Source organism: Thermobia domestica, chromosome 4 (assembly GCF_964235325.1).
Source record: "Thermobia domestica chromosome 4, izTheDome1.hap1.1, whole genome shotgun sequence".
Taxonomy (NCBI): domain Eukaryota; kingdom Metazoa; phylum Arthropoda; class Insecta; order Zygentoma; family Lepismatidae; genus Thermobia; species Thermobia domestica.
Window position 1 is genome coordinate 257,427,643 of NC_137457.1, and position 12,082 is coordinate 257,439,724.

General features: G+C 35.0%; 1 protein-coding gene across 9 annotated transcripts in view; it reads left to right on the forward strand.

Moving 5' to 3' along the window:
• Positions 1-475: 475 nt before the first annotated feature.
• The window catches only part of stau (double-stranded RNA-binding protein Staufen), a 185,604-nt gene continuing 173,997 nt past the window's right edge, over positions 476-12,082 (forward strand). For all 9 annotated transcript variants that reach the window (XM_081755796.1, XM_081755798.1, XM_081755801.1 and 6 more), the window contains exon 1: positions 476-656. The gene's annotated coding sequence lies outside the window, so the exon portion shown is untranslated. The remainder of the gene's footprint in view (positions 657-12,082) is intronic.

The following is a 12,082-nucleotide window of genomic DNA, read 5'->3' on the forward strand; positions in this document are numbered from 1 at the left end:
ACACCTACTCTGCCCAGCCCAATCCGCGCCACTAAGATTGCGATGTTTCGAGCCAACAATCATGGCGGAAACGAGAGTCGCTAATCAGACGTTCCGGCTCAGATGATGCTCGGTTGTTTTTTTGGCTTCATAGAGTTCATATGATGAAGATATGTATGGGCAGATCCTCTATTTTATATCATCCTTGGCTAAAATAATGTTTCTAGTTTTCCAGAAGGAAACCAAAATTTTCCTGTTTTATCAGGCCTCAAAAACACTAGCAGCAACACATTTTTTTGGCTTTGTACATTGTAGCTGCCCCCCCCCCTCAAAAACGACGGGCCCATCCTACATAAACTTGCTGGCTACACCCCTGATTATAACTAACGTTACCACTAACCCAAACTAAAAACCAGAATATGCTTTGTCCTGAAACAAACCTCCACTGGTCTTTTGATTTCGTTAGGACATTTGAGTTTAAATGTCTGGCTACACTGAGCTGACGTAATTTCGACGATCTGGGAGCAGACCGACATGGCCGCATGTTAGTCTCATATTTTCTTTACTGTTTGCCAACGTTGTGAAGGGTCTATAGTCCCACGTAGAACCATCTTTTTCATCTCAACCAAGAAGGATTTTTTTCCAAGACCGGTTGAAGTGAAATAGACGGATTACAGGTATGTATCTTATTAAAATATTAAAGAAATGTAAATGGGGTTTGCCGGCATTGGAAGTTTCAGATTTCTCAATAAAATCAGCATACACAAAACCAAAACCTATGAGAAAACTTGAATCATTAAGTTACTCGTAGGAATCATCTGTTCCATTTTTCTTTCTTTCAAATTTTTTCGTAAGAATATCACGCACTAATAGATAATGTGTACGATTTCGTTGCTGCCAGTTATGCTGTATTAAAAGGAAAAAGTTTACAGTGTACACTTCAGATAAACACGTCCTTCTGTATATAGAAACAAACAGTTGAAAAGTTGAGAACATTTATGTTTGTTTTTACAAATGGCGTGTCTGTCTATAAATTTGGATATGGATTAAGAATTTGGTTGCTAGTGTGTTTAAAATCAATGGCTAATTTTTGTTTTCATGAAGAAGTTTAGTGTCGAATAGTACTATCCTATCGTCACTTGGCAACACATGCAATTCACAGATTTGTAAGGAAAGAATAGTTTGGGCCAAACTACACGGCATTTTACAGATGCCGAATGGAATGGAATGGAATGGAAGGAAAGAATAAGACAAACACAAACCACTGTCGAATTTTGAAACACATTTTTTACTTAATTTTTAGTCTGTGTGCTGTAATTTATTCCTTATAACATTCTACACCCTTGTTTCTTTGGCACTTGTCCAAGATAATTGCGTACAAATTCATATGTGTGACCCTTTATGGGCATAATTACGCGTCCGGACGAGTGCCATAAAAACTGTTATACAAGAAACCATGACTAGTGCACAAAATACTAACCAACCTGTGCTAGGTGACTGCTTTTAAAAAACGAATGATATCTAACTGACTTAGGGCTGGAGTGCAGAAGCCAAACCAGCGCTTCAGGGTATAAGCACAGACAAGGATAGTGAAAAAAAAAACACCGTATGTCGCATAAAAAGAGTGCACTTGTATTTGTTGGAGTACTTGTAATGTCTTTACACTAGTAACTCTGTACTTCTAAACAAAGTATACGTTCTCTGCATTATGTAGAAACAGTCCACTGGTGGAAATTGTTAAGTTACACAGTTGTTTAAAAATGCACTGATTCATTTGAACCGTAACGTTGCACTAGTAATGTACTAACCAGGGTTGGCAAAAACCATGTTTTTTATTGAAAAAACGAAAAAAACAGTTTTTTTGTTTAAACCAGTTTTTTTTTTTTGTTTGTTTGTTTAAATAATTTACTCTTATTATATTTATATTAGATATGGACAGAAATTAGTTTGGGTAATAGCAGGGTTGGCTGGTTTAAACCAAGGTGGTTTAAACAAAAAAATCAAAAAATGTTCGCAAAAGTGTAAGTGTTTGTAAAATCTTGATGAACACACATTTGTGAGTTATCACGTTTCACTCCCGTATATTATTCGTATTATATTCAGACCTAAATTCCCCATTCATTACTCAAAAAGGTTATACTACAAAAGCAACTTTTTTTAAAAAAGTATATAAATGTTTATTTTGTGATTTTTTTGTAGTTGTTATTATTGTTATGTAATTGCAATCGAAGAAAAATTCTAAATATTGTTTCGTTTCAATGTTTACTATTGATAAAATACATCGATAATGGCGTACTTTTTGTGTGTGTGTGGGGGGTCATACAGACCCCACGAGAAACATTTAGTGAAATAAGTATCTTTGGTATCTATTTATGTATAAATGAGTCGGAGCCAAAGTGGACTCAAATAATTCGTATCTTTATTCACTTTTCTTATTGATATGCAGATTAAGTCGGTGTATTTCTTTAATTTGGACCAATAAAAGTCGTTGTTAACTAACTTGAACTAAATTAGTTCTTCCGTACTCCGTAGTACTTTGAAATTGTTCATATGTAATTCTGTGTAATGGTTTCACTTGTGCAACTGTTTATCTTTTTGTCCTTCTGAAATGACTCGTGACAGTTATATTAAGAAGCATGTAAAGATCAGTGCAACGTATTTTTTTTATCAGGATTCCTTCGTGAGTGAGTCGAGGGACGTATCGCATTTGTGGCCAATTAGTCCTGGTTCCGAGTTCAAATGGAGGACAATTTCTGTCGGATGTAACTCGAGGAGCGGTTTTTATTCCGCTTTAAGCTTATGTGACCCCTTCCAGCATAACCCGGTTGTTGCATAATAACATCAAGGCGAAACAAACTTATTTCTGTCCATATATGATATGAATATATAGAACAAATTATTTAAACCATAAAAACCAGGTTTAAACCAAAAAAACCGGTTTTTTTGGTTTTTTTAATAAAAACCATGGTTTTTGCCAACCCTGGGTAATAGTATACATGAGAACCCCCTGTCTTCCGTGCGCGAGGATACTTCATATTATATATTTATACGTTACCAAATTAAATCACTGCGTTGTCTTCATTATATGTGCTTAACATTCTATTTTTACTTTCTAGAATAAATTTTGTTGATTTCGATTCGAAAAATGTTAAATATTTTAAAATTTATATCATGATGCAGACCAAAATCCTTGTTGCATATAATGTAATGCGCTATAGCATATAAAGTACAAGGGCAAATAGGTACGTTCTTTTTTATTTTCGTATCAGTGGATAAGTAAATGAAAGTGGGTTTGTTACCCCCTTTCTAAGTTCGTAGATACTCAATGAATAATCCCTAAAAGTATGAGCGTCCAGCTTCTGGAACTCAGACGGTCTTACGTATACTATATCCTTAGTTTGTTTCGCCTTGGTGTTATTATGCATCAACTAGGTTATGCTGGAAGGGATCACATAAGCTTAGAGCAGAATCCAAACCGCTTCTCGGCTTACATCCAAGAGAAATTGTCCATTTGGACACGAAACTGGGATATTGGTCATAAATGCGATTGCCGACTCACTCACGAATGACTTCTGATAAAAATACGTTGTACTGATCTTTACATAGGCCTACTTGTTAATATAATTGTCAAGAGTCATTTCAGAAGGACAAAATGATGAACAGTTACACAAGTAAAAACATTATACAGAATCATATATAAATCGGAAAAACTCCCGCCTCAGCCATTGGGACAATCCTGTTATTACTTTAAATTTATTTGTATGTAAAATTTTAATGTCAACGTATCATGATCACTACGCTAAAACTGAGGTATTAAATTACAAATTTGGTATGTAGATATCATTCAATAAAATTAAAACCAAGTCAAATCCAAGCTGATGTTGGAAGCTACGTAGGCAGTTGATAAATTTTGCCAATTTCTATCAATATATTTAAGCAACCATGGCTTCTTTATAAAACAACAGGCATTCATTCAAGTAGAAAGATATAATTTGGTTTCATTTCGTATGTTTAAGCTTAACATCCTTATGAAATACTAAGGTTATCACGGAGAAGACTTTTGCTTAGAAGGACACGTCGAATCGCTACTTAGTTTAAATTTGTAAGATGGGTTGTGGTTCGACCGAGAATTGAACACGGGACCCCTTGATTAAAAGGTGAAAAGTAGATAAACCTAATGCAGATGGTTTGATGTGTGGAAACATCACCATGAAGTTCACACGATTTAAAGCATTTTCGTTCTTTTTCTTTTTTTTATCTTTTTTAGTTTATTTATTTATTTATTTATTTTTTTAACCTTGGTTTAAACCAGCCAACCCTGGGTCTAACACTTGTAAACATAGAATACTGGTTTGCTATATTGTGCAGAAATGCTCCGCCACTGAAAATAAACATCTTAAACAGTCCTCTCTCATACGCAGTCACTCATTTTAACCGTAAAATTGCCATTTTTATTCAGTGTATTGTAAATCTTTTTAACTTTAACCATCCATGATTATGCACTGACGAATGAAATGGATGATAACGGCGGTATAAAAGAAGTGGGAATATATGCAGGGTAGACTTCGTATCTTAATACGCCCTTATAACTTTTGAACTAATGAACAAAATGCGCTGAAAGTTTATATCGTGCAATTGTTAGCAAGAGTCGTCATTCTTTGGCATGCTCCATAAGTGATACCACAAGGTTAACAGTGTTACGGGAAGGTTCTAGATTACTGGTCCCCCACGTAGATTAGTAGCTGGGAAGGTTTCTTTCTGTACTAAAGTTTATACATTTAACTTATACAGTATTGCCGAGCGAGCGTTAGTGAGTGAAGGCGGGTTAGGGCCCCGCAGGGCACGTTGTTTTCTGTCTTTATTACTGCTCAATGGGAGGGGGGACCAGTAATCTAAAACCTTGCCCAGTGTTACCAACTCAACATAGTTCTACTTTTGGCTAGAGTGCGTTTTATGCCGACAACACTGAAAGTGGCATTGCAGGGACAGAATCACAGTCACTGGAACAGGTACGGAATCGTTCTTTCTGTTGAGAATGTTGTTTTGGTGTTTTAGCGCTTGGTGGCAGTGATATTGTCTCCTGTGCTGTGGTTGGTTGGTTTTGTTGATGTCGCTGATTGGTTGTTATGTACTCTTGAGTGATCATGCTGTATGTTTGAATTTGGAAATTGAACTATGTGTTACTTTGGTGAAGGAAAGAGAAGGCAGTCAAGTGTGTCAGCTGAAGTCAGTTTCGATGTCGGTTCGTTCTTGTAATATTGTCCAGGATTTGAACAGACCGTTTTGCGAGTTTGATTGTTCTGATATTAATTATTTTATTTATTTATTTATTTTGTTTAAACATGTATGTGATACTGAAGTGAATGCCTATCGTTTCGCTATATTGTGTGGATTGATTAACATTGAAAAGAATTGTAGTAGATGTGGTAGACTGTTGAATATTTTTTCTAAATTTGTTAATAGGGGACGGTTATTCATTTCGTTAGTCTGTCATAATAGGAAGTGTTCGGATTTCAAGAAATATGTTTCTCTGAGATGGAAGAGTTTTTTTGAAAATGTTAATTTATCTTTATCGCAGGTTTTTCTTTTATCATATTTTTTTGTGTGTAATGTTACTAATTATGATTTCATTATCAACGAGTGTTCTAGAATTTCCTCGAAACTCAGTAGGCACACTGATCCCGAGAGTGGTGCCGTCTATCGAGAATCTGTGGTTGCATTTAAAGACGAATTTAAATTTAACTTATCGTTCTGATAATTTTATGCTTCATTTTGCTTATTACTTATGAAAGAGGAGGTTTGCTGCTGGTTGTTCGATTGGTGAAATGTATTTCATTTTTCTTCGTCATGCTGGATTGATTTATAATTAGTGGTGAGTGTTGTTTGCAGTTTGTAGTTAGTATTTGTTAACAGTTAGTATTAGTGTGGTGAGTGTTAGTATTTGCAGTTAATATTTCTGTATTATGTTAGATTTATAGTAGTGGTTTTATTATTTATTGTTTTGGATGTTTTCTTTACTTGTTGTTGAGCGGGGGGTTTGGAGGGCGGCAGCTCCCCATTGAGATCACAAAAGTGATAGTCACCGTTTCAGCTGAATTGATGTTTCGGGAGACTTTAGCGTCAGTTTTCAAGGATATTGCCCTTGTATAGCAATTGAAGAGTAAATTCTTGGTGAGTGAGGTAGATAATTTCGTTAACAATCGTAATATATTATCATTGTTATGATATATCTTAGTTTGCTGGTGTGAAGTTAGATTACGATTGCTTATTAGGTGGTATGCAAAGCTTGTCCAGAATTTACTTTTCGATTGCTTCGATTCATGTGATTATTTTAGAAAACTGATCTCTGAACCGTTCCGAGGAATCAGTTCCAATGAATATTCGGCATAAAGTGCACTCTTAGCCTACTTCTTTTCAAATGGCAAATGACACATTCAAATCTACATGTAAAATGAGCATATACAATACGGTGGTGAGCATTATCTTGGTAGTGCAGATAATTGAAGGTATTATTCGAGCAGACGGTTCTACCAAATTTTGGCACATTTCTTACATTTTCAGATTAGCTTAGAACTTTTTATTTCTTTTAGCAGAGCGTACACTCTGTATAAATACAGTGCGGATGTATAACATAAAAACTAAAGTGCATAAAACACGAACCAACTTGTGCTAGGTGACTACTGAAAAGCACGAATATTATCTAACCGAATCAGGACATGAGCGTAACATGAGGGCCCAAGCAGTAGCGAAGGGTTGCGTCCGTAGGAAGCACACGCGTAAGCGATGGCGGCATACATAAGCAAGGATGCACGGTAGTGAAGGAGTATATACAATGCTTTCACTGTCACTCAAAATTAATTTCAATATGCAGTGCACTGCCAGTAGTTACTTATATTCACACTCTACGACCTTCACGAAAAATGTTTAACATCGTATTTTACCTATAAATGACCGATTACATTTCAAATCGTCCAGGCAAGACACAATTGGTCCCCATCATAGTCTCAGATTTCATTCATATTGTTTGTATGGGATCTATTTGCAATATTATTAGACATATTTTTTCTTTTTGCTGAAAAAAATTTGTCCTTCAATATACAGCCTTTCAAAGTAGCAGCCCTCCTCTCGGATTGCTCGAAAAACTGCAATACATGTCAAATTAAGTGTTATTGTACAGAAACGAGTACTTAATAACGTCTGTTGGTCCAATACGAATTGCGCGATTCACTCGTAATGTTGCCAACGTTGGTGAAAATTTTGCTAACTTCAAACATTTTTTATTTCCATCCTCACAAGCCATATCAACCTCTGCTTCTAGCATCGAAATCTACTCGATAAGGTCTCTTGAAAATGTAAACGACTTACGTTTCTGATTATTACATCCTATGTTATACTATGATGAAAAGCTGAAAATTTCATTAAGACCTCATGTTTGGCCGCCATTTTCTAAAAAAAACCACTTTTTAAAAATCAGAATTTCTTACAACTATTGGAGAAGTACCTAAGTATTTAATATCCGTTAAAACCGTTCATGCGGCTGCAGAGGCTAACGTTCGCAATTAATTACTGAAATTTCGATTTTTGTACTTGAAATGTATATATTTCCTATGGGCATTTAGGTCCTGTACACAAGACGATTTGAAGGGGAGTATGAAAATTTTGAGAGTTAAATCCTGACATCAAATCAAGTAGAAAAGTTCCTATAAACATGCGTCGAATTCCACTTCGTTTTCGAGTTACAGGATTTCCAACTCGGGACTTAAAATTTCGCGACAATGGAAAATAAAATATATATTTCGCGTTAAATCAGAAACTATGTGTTATGCGAAATTCACAAAGTTTGTTTGTATCAATATGATGATTTTTATGTGAGTTGCAATTCGGTTGGCAGTATTGCCAACTTGGTAGAACTTTTGTTTCCAAATGACACTACGTGGTTTTTATTTTATATTTGGTATTCACTAATGACTGTAAACATCAAATGAAGCACAATTTTCTCCATATCACCTCAGTTTTCGAAAACTTATATGTATTTCGTTAAAAGATCTTATCTTGTGCATTATTGATAGTTTGAAACATTGAGTGTGAATTTCACTTGATGTGTATCATCATTAGTAAAACCAAAATGTTGAATGAAAACTATGTCTGTGTAATAATAATAATAATAATAAGGAGAAAAAAATTTCTTTTTCTTTATTGCAGATCAGGGTTGGTAAAACCCATGGTTTTTATTGAAAAAGTAGGTTTTTTTAGGTTTAAACTAGGTTTTTATGGTTTAAATAATTTATTCTATGTATGTATAATAAATATGGACATAAATTAGTTGGGAAAATCCTGTCATTACTTTAAATGTATTTGTATATAAAATTTTAAGGTCAACGTATCATAATCACTACGCTAAAACTGAGGTATTAACTTACAAATTTGGTATGTAGATATCATTCAATAAAATTAAATCCAAGTCAAATCCCAGCTAATGTTGGAAGCTACGTAGGGAGTTGATAAATTTTGCCAATTTCTATCAATATATTTAAGCAACCTTTGCTTCTTTATAAAACAACAGGCATTCATTCAAGTAGAAATATATAATTTGGTTTCATTTAGTATGTTTAGGCTTAACATCCTTATGAAATATCAAGGTTATCACGGAGAAGACTTTTGCTTAGAGGGACACCTCATATCGCGACTTAGTTTATACTTGAAAGATGGGCTTTAGTTCGACCGAGAACTGAACACGGGACTCCTTGATTAAAAGGTGAAAAGTAGATAAACGTAATGCGGATAGTTTGGTATGTGGAAACGTCACCATGATGTTCACACGATTTAAAGCATTTTTCGTTCTTTATTTTTATTTATTTATTTATATTTTTTGGGTGGGGGGTTAAACCAGCCAACCCTGTTGCAGATCCTCTCGTAACTCTACACATCAAGTTCGAACTTGTTCAAGAAGTTCTGCTGGAACCATTAAACAGTTTGTTACGTGATTCGGTGTTCTCTGGAAGCATGAAAATTGTTTTCACGGGTAACATGACGTTGTAGTGCACTATTTACAGTGTTCGTGTCAATAACAATGGACAAGTCCTATTACAGTAAGGATAGTATTAAATGTGTTAATTATCCTAAAAGGCATAAAAGGATTGTGTACAAAAAGAAGTTTCGACAAAAATTTTACCTTGCGGTAAAATATGTGGATTGCATATAGCGTGTCTGCCTGAACATACTTATTAGGGGAGGATGATTATTTGTGATCTGTACCCAAGGCTATTTGAAACGCAGTATGAAAAGTTTTGAGACCTTTGCCGCAGTCTAGGTTTCACCGATGACGACCGTTTTAATGGCGACACATTCATGTTTAGTACGTGAACTGTCTGGCTAAGTATTTCCAAATCTACCTCCAGAGGAACAAATTCTTCATCTTGCTGGTGCGTGGTCACCAATATCTCACACACATATATTCACGTTGTTTACGATAAATATTCAAAGCACTCTTTACACAAATAATCATTCTCTCCTAATACTCCGTTTTGGCACGCACGTTGTACGCAATACATATATTTTACCCCAACATAAATTTTTTCTAGAAAATTCTTTCTGTACATAATCCTCTTATGCTTTTAGGATAATCACCAAACACATTTAATACGGTCCTTACTGTGATAGGACTTCTCCGTTGATATTCACACAAAGACTGTAATTAGAGCACTACAGTGTCATGTTACCAGTGGAAACAATTTTCATGTTTCCAGAGAACACTTGGACGATGTTCACGACAACGAATCACGTAGTGAACTCTTTCGTGATTGCAGCAGTACTTCTTGAACAAATTCGAACTTGATGTGTAGAGTTACGAGAGGTTCTGAAATAATAAATAAAAAAAAAAAATCTTATTATTACGCAGACGTAGTTTTCATTCAACATTTTGTATTACTAATGATGCTAAACATAAAGTGAAAATCATACTCAATGTTTCAAACTATCAATAATGCACAAGATAAAACCTTTTAATGAAATGCACATAAGTTTTCGAAAACTGTGGTGATATGGAGAAAATTGTGCTTCATTTGATGTTTACAATCATTAATGAATATATATTAAAAAAAAAAAAAAAAAAATAGTGTCATTTGGAAACAAAAGTTCTACCAGTTGGCAACACTGCCAACCGAATTGCAACTCACGTAAAAATCATTATATTGATACAAATAAACTTCGCATAACTTTAACACACAGTTTCTGATTTAACGCGAAATATATATTTTATTTTCCATTGTCGCGAAATTTTAAGTCCCGAGTTGGAAATCCTGTAACTCGAAAACGAAGTGGAATTCGACTCATGTTTATAGGAACTTTTCTACTTGATTTGATGTCAGGATTTAACTCTCAAAATTTTCATACTCCCCTTCAAATCGTCTTGTGTACAGGACCTAAATGCCCATAGGAAATATATACATTTCAAGTACAAAAATCTAAATTTCAGTAATTAATTGCGAACGTTAGCCGCTGCAGCCGCATGAACGGTTTTAACGGATATTAAATACTTAGGTACTTCTCCAATAGTTGTAAGAAATTCTGATTTTTAAAAAGTGGGTTTTTTGAGAAAATGGCGGCCAAGTAATAATCAGAAACGTAAGTCGTTTACATTTTCAAGAGACCTTATCGAGTAGATTTCGATGCTAGAAGCAGAGGTTGATATGGCTCGTGAGAACGGGAATAAAAATGTTTGAAGTTAGCAAAATTTTCACCAACGTTGACAACATTACTAGTGAATTGCGCAATTCCTATTGGATCAACAGACGAATTTTTCTCTTCCACCGGAACACACTACTTTATATTCTTCCTACTATTGTTTTTATGTTAGTAAGTGCTCTCGTTTCTCTACAATAAAACTTTTAATTTTACGTGTTTTTTAGTTTTTCGAGCAATCCGAAAGGAGGGCCGCCATTTTGGAATGCTGTATATGGAAGCAGAAACTTTTACCAGGGAAAAGAAAAAATATGGGTCTAATAATTTTGTTATGTAGTTTCTCATTTTAAAAAATAAACTAAATTTGAGGTAGTCGTGCGGACCACCCTGGACGATTTGAAATGGAATCACTCAAATTTTGTATTTGGTAGAACAATCTGCTCGAGTAAATCCAAATGAAACAGCTAAAATTGCAAGTGGAGAGTTAGGGTGCTTGCATTGTGTACACCAGTTTTTGTGATAAATCCACAGAATCGTGAGAAATATTGCTAGTGATTCACGGATGGATGTGATTCACCTTCCTCCTGAAAAGATAGAGCAAGCACGGAATCGGTCGTACTGATTCATTCTGAATGTGCTCCTCGGTATTTTTTTTTTTATATGCATACAAAGATCCCTTGTGGCTATATGAATAGCGTATGCGCTTGTGCGTAGGAGACCAGGGCTCGATTCTCGGCGGGAGCTCATGTGGTCCGGATTCCACGTTAAGCTGTAGGTATATGTCACATATAGCCTCGCTCCTGAACTGGATGCTGAATTCAAGCCAAAATAAAAGATCTGTGTCCATACACTAAGTTGATTATATTACGTAATTACTTCTGAACATTTTTTGTTGTTGTTCTATGGCGCCTTGCTTTTTTACTAAACGTAGCTGATCTGAAATAGTACTGACGGTCCTATAATTGAATTGATACCAGTGCCTTAGCATAATGGGATTTAATGTATGGCCAATACTGCATCGTAATATCGTGGAACGTTAGAATTACGTGTTGTTTTCAAAAGCTTAACGTTATAATCGTTCTGTACACCATTGATTCCATTAAAGGATGTTCTTACACGTTCATAAGTACCTGTACAGGAGTACTTTTAGGACTTGAATAAGTTACACTGTCTCATATGTGAGCCTGTATTCTTATATAAGTATAATTTCATTTCTGGAGCACAGAAGGTAAGGTATGAAAAATTCTTTGTTACATCCCTCGTATTATTTAAGAATTTGGTAACTCTAAATGTGATATACAATCACCGTTCAAGATATATTTCGAGTGAAGTTTTCATGTTTTGTAATGGGTCGAGAATGAATGCATGGCGTCACGGATATGGTTAATCTAAAAGATTTTTCGAGGGTATCGAAGTATATGGA